Genomic DNA, 6,000 nt, shown 5'->3' with positions numbered 1-6,000 from the left:
ATATATATATATATATATATATATATAATTCTACAGTTTAAAAAATAAAAATAATACACATAAAAAGAATGCATAACCCATGCACAGGAAAATAATTAATAAAACCCATCCCTGAGGAAACTTAGATGCTGTATATACCAGAAAGACTTTAAATAAGTTATTTTAAATATTTTCAAAGGGGTAAAATAAACCATGTCTAAAGAACTGAAGAAAAGTGTAAGAACAATGTTCCACCAAATAGAGAACATCAACAAAGGGCATAAATTAATAAAGAAATCATGCCTAATTTCTGGAGTTTAAAATACAATACTTGAAATGATAAATTTGTGAGAGGAGTACAGCAGCAAGTTTGAGCATGCAGTAGAAAGAGTCAGCAAACTTAAAAACTGGTCAATTGAGATTATCAAGTTTGAGGAAAAGAAAGAAAAAATGAAGAAAAATGAAGAGCAGCAGAGGCCTGTGAGATAACACCAAGAGTATCACCATACACAGTGAAAGTCCCAGAAAAAAATGAGAAAATTGCATGAAAAATATTTGAAGAAATAATGGTCTAAGTCTTCTATAATTTCATGAAACATATTGATCTACACATTTAAGAATCTCAATGAACTCTGAGCAGATAAACTTAAAAAAATTATCACATACATTACCTCATTCAATCTTCTTATACCTGTGGGGCATGAAAAACAAAACATTATATTACCCCATTAGATAGAAGAAGCTGAAGCTCAGATTATGGGATATTATTAAATTCCATCTAGTGAAGAAATTAAAAGCAGAACTCTGGCTTCTTGACTCCTAATTCAGTGTGCCTTCCACAATAATATACTACCATATCTATTTGAGCAGTACCATGTACTTCAAGTTCAATGGGGATGTGGTTTAGACCTAGGATTTATAAGGCATTCTTTTGTATAAACTGTCAAGCTAATGTTTGATATCTTATACTTCTGTTCTTGCTATTCCTATATCATATCTAAATCATCAATTTTACATTTTTTAAAATTTTATTTTATTTTTTCTGTGTTCCCAGATCAATTTTAAGAAGGTGATCAAATTTCTAATGCTTTCAAATTTGTCTTGCCTTTTTTTCTTTCTTCAACTTTGGCTCAACCTAGAATGTTAACATATTCATAGAGATTCATTGGTGACACAATTATAAAACAGTATCAGAAACTTCTTATAGAAATGTATTATGATGATAAAAATGAGATATTTCCCAAAAGTGATGAAAAAAATACATTGAAATTCTGTAATGATAATGGTTTTTCATCAAGCAAGTACAAAATGATAACTTATGAAATTAATTTGAAGCTCACTGAAACAGATAATCTTGGCATGTTTCATCTGTAGATTTAGAGAAAGGTTTTCTGATATTTTACTAAGTCAGATTTCATGTTATTATTTTTCAAATGTAATAGAAGTGTTAACAGACATTTGGTTTTAATATATTTATATGAATTTTTTAAAAGATTTTTTTAAGATTTTTATTTATTTATTTGATAGACAGAGAGAGATCACAAGTAGGCAGAGAGGCAGGCAGAGAGAGAAGGGGAAGCAGGCTCCCCGCTGAGCAGAGAGCCTGATGTGGGGCTTGATCCCAGGACCCTGAGATCATGACCTGAGCTGAAGGCAGAGGCTTAAACCACTGAGCCACCCAGGCGCCCCAAAATATTTTTAATTTATTTACTTGACAGAGAGAGAGAGCAGGAGCAAGCACAAGTAGGGGCAGTGGTAGAGAGAGAGGAAGAAGTAGGCCCACAACTGAACAGGGAGCCCAATGTGGTGCTCAACACCAGTACCCTGAGATCATGACCTGGGCCTAAGGCAGACATTTAACCAACTGAGCTACCCAGGCACCCCTTATCTGCCTTTTGATACCAGATATCCCCACCAAATATTTACAGTTTAATATTTTTTCCATCTGTAACTACATTAGGATAGAATACCAATTCTTTATTGGAAAGCAAAGAAAATAACATGGCTCATATGACCATGCCATGATCTGAATTTTGTGATGGTGGTAGAATTCAAATAGTAAGAAGGAAAATCATTGCCCTCTATAGGTTAGCCCCTAAGTCTCTTTGTTGTTGGTCCCATCTAAATAGTATTTTTCTTTTTAAGGGAATACAAATGTTGGTAAAATCCAAATAAGATTATTAGAATAATCTAATAATTATTTAAAAATTGGCCAAAGAAAAAATGACCTAGGATACGGTACCTAGCTCTGTATGCAAATAAGAGATTTTAAATAGAAGAATAAAAACTTAAAATATGAGGTAGAAAAATTTGGATTAAAATAAGTTTTCAAGTGATTAGGATCTTTCTATCAGTTGAGATGAAAAATTTGCCTCTCTCCAAATGACATCTGTGTTCTTGCAAACCTATGAAATCAGTGCAGAGACAAACATAAAATTTCTATCTGGAAAAGATGTCAGAGATTATTTTACTTAATCTTCTTATTTTACAGAATAAGAGAAAGAAGCTGCCATGATTTGAATATCTGTGTCCCTCCCCCCAGAATTGTGAGAAATAAATGTTTATTGTTTAAGCCACTCAGTCTATAGTATTTTTGTTACAGTGGTCCAAACTGATGAAGACAAAATTTGGTGCTGAGGAGGGGGAGTGCTGCTGCAACAAATATCTAAAAATATGGAAGAAGCTTTGGAGCTGGAAAATTCTCATGAGAGCTAAGAAAAGAGCACTAGAGAGAAGCCTCAATTTTCTTGAAGAATACCTGAGTAATTAAGAAGAGAATATTGGCAGAAGTATGGATGATAAAAGCTGTTCTGATGAGATTGCAGATAGAAACAAAGAACGTGTTATGAAATGCTGGGGGACAATCCTTATTATGAAGCAGCAAAAAGTTTAGCTGAATTATGTCCATATTTTAGTGTTTTGTATAAAGTAGAACTTGTGAGTGATGTAATTGGATATTTAGCTAAAGCTGTTTCTAAGCAAAGTGTTGAAAATGCAGCTTGGTTCTTCCTGACTTCTTGAATATAGAAAGAAGAAATAACTTCAAGATGGAATTGTTAAGCAAAAAGGAAGTGGAACACTAAGATTTGGAAAATTCTCAGCCTATCCATATTGCAAAAAAATTAGAAAGCCTATTCTGGAGAGAACACGAAGGGTGTGGCCAAGCAACTATTTGATAAGGAGATTAGTAAAGATCAATTTTCTCAATAGAAGCCAAGCACTATTGCTTAAGATTATGGTATAATTATCCTTAAGGCAATTCAGAGATAATCAAAGCCTCTACCCCCATCAGAGGACAAGCATGCAAAAGCTTGGGAGCAGAGTAATTTCAAATAGGAAGCCACTGGAACTTGTGAGCTTTGGCTTAGTACCATCTCACATTGAAGGCTCCTCTCCCCACACTCTAGCATTGCACAACTTGTCCACACCAGGTGCAGCTCCAGAAGATTCTGATGCAATGCAGGTTTCTGTAGTCACCCCTCTGTAGGGGTACAAGCAGAAGACTGTTCCTAAGAGTGCATAGGCCTGGGGGCATATTTGCCTCAACCTAAATTTCAAAGGACAAAACCACAATCCACAGCTTCAGGACCCCAACCTGGCAGAGACATAGGACCCAGGGAATCATCATGGGAGCAGAATGAAGGAAGAAAGGATAGCAGGAACTTCCCACTGAACCTGGGAGTAACTTTGCAACCCTAATAGGCCTGGAAGTTAGATGATTGAGCCAAAGAAGATTATTTTTGAGCTTTAAGAAAATGTTATTTGTCCCATTAGGTTTGGACTTACCTGGTATCTGTCACTCCTTTATGTATTTATTTTTCTACTTATTCTTTTTGTAATAAGAATGCTTATCCCATGCCTGTCCCACCGTTGTATTTTGGAAGCACAAAGCTTGTTTAGTTTTACAGGTTGAGCTAAATTTTGAGCTGAATTTGCCTGAGATGAATTTTACCTTGAATGTCATCAGTATCTAATTTACTTTTTTTTTATGACACTATTCTAGGCCTGTGGGTTTTGTTTTTGTTTTTGTTTTTGTTTTTGTTCTGTAACACCATTATGGCAATATATATATTCCATTTGGAGGATTAAGAAATAGATACTTATGGGAGACACCATTACTCAGTCTATCACTTTCAGGCCCCCAATTTCCCCAAATCACATTCACCTCACATGCAAAATACATTTATCCCATTGCAAAGCCCACAAAAATGTAATACCATTACACTATCAACACAAATGGAAAAAAACATCTGAGTTTCATCAGATCAGCCCTTCAACGGATGAATGGATAAGGAATATGTGGTCCATATACACTATGGAGTATTATGCCTCCCTCAGAAAGGATGAATATCCAACTTTTGTATCAACATGGATGGGACTGGAAGAGATTATGCTGAGTGAAATAAGTCAAGCAGAGAGTCAATTATCATATGGTTTCACTTATTTGTGGAGCCTAAGAAATAACACAAAGGACATAGGGAGATGGAGAGGAGAAGTGAGTTGAGGGAAATTGGAGGGGGAGATGAACTGCAAGAGACTATGGACTCTGAAAAACAATCTGAGGGTTTTGAAGGGGCAGGGTTGGGGAAGTTGGTGGCAGGTGTTATGGAGGACACGTATTGCATGGAGCACGGGGTGTGGTGCATAAACAATGAATTCTGGTACACTGAAAAGAAATTTTAAAAATTAAAACTTAGGGGCGCCTGGGTGGCTCAGTGGGTTAGGCCACTGCCTTCGGCTCAGGTCATGATCTCAAGGTCCTGGGATCGAGTCCCATGTCAGGCTCTCTGCTCAGCGGGGAGCCTGCTTCCTCCTCTCTCTCTCTCTCTCTCTGCCTGCCTCTCTGCCTACTTGTGATCTCTCTGTCAAATAAATAAATAAAATCTTAAAAAAATTAAAAATTAAAAAAAGCTCCTAATGTCTCCATCTAAATCATCTAATTATGTATGGATGTGGATCTGAGTGTAATCCAACCTGAAGCAGGATTCTTCTCTATCTGTCCACTTATGAAATTAGAAAATAAGTTATATGTTCCTAAAATACTTGAAGGAGTAAAAATAGGATAAAATTTATAGTTGTCCCTGTGCAATAAGAGAGAAAATGGCAGACAAAAAATAGAGTAGTCATCAGTCACAAACAATTTCCAGCCAAACAAACTCCATTATTTTTCAAGCCTTGGAATAATCTGTGGCTTCCAAGTCTGCCCTTTGTGTTCATGGTTACTTTCTAAGCCACACTTATTTTTTGTTCATGGAAAGTAGCTTATATTTAAAACTGAGCAGATGGGGGCACCTGGGTGGCTCAGTGGGTTGAGGCCTCTGCCTTCGGCTCGGGTCATGATCCCAGGGTCCTGGGATCGAGCCCCACATTGCACTCTCTGCTCGGCGGGGAGCCTGCTTCCTCCTCTCTCTCTGCCTGACTCTCTGCCTACTTGTGATCTCTGTCAAATAAATAAATAAAATCTTAAAAAAAAAAACCTGAGCAGATGTATCAGTCTGTTTCTCACCTGTAGAATTTTGTTTCAGACTTTTATCTGGAAAATTAATATGGAGGAAAGATCCTAAATTTTTTTTTCATAGAGATACAAATTTAATATTTGATCCTACACAAATATTCCTCAGCCAATGCTTTATGTGGCTATTGGACATTAACATTAGTTGACTGCAAAATATTTGGGGGCAAAGATGAAAATTATTTGATGTGGGCCATTCAATCTATATTTATCTCCAAATGGTTCTCTTTCATGAGAAAGGATTTGTAACAAAATATTTGGATTCTTAAAATTTGTTCACTAAAATCTGAAGACACAAATTGGTGGCACACTCTTAGCCAGAAAACAAAAGGTTTGTTGTGATCCATAACAATGAGTCTTAAAGTCTGTATGGTCCTTCTTTTCACTACATCTGTATCTTTGGGGTAAATACCCAGTAGTGCAATTGCAGGTTCATAGGGTAGCTCTATTTTTAATATTTTAAAGAATCTCTACAGTGTTTTCCAAAGTGGCTGCACCAACTTGCATTC

Source organism: Mustela nigripes, chromosome X (genome assembly GCF_022355385.1).
Source record: "Mustela nigripes isolate SB6536 chromosome X, MUSNIG.SB6536, whole genome shotgun sequence".
Taxonomy (NCBI): domain Eukaryota; kingdom Metazoa; phylum Chordata; class Mammalia; order Carnivora; family Mustelidae; genus Mustela; species Mustela nigripes.
Note: the sequence above shows the minus strand (reverse complement) of the source record.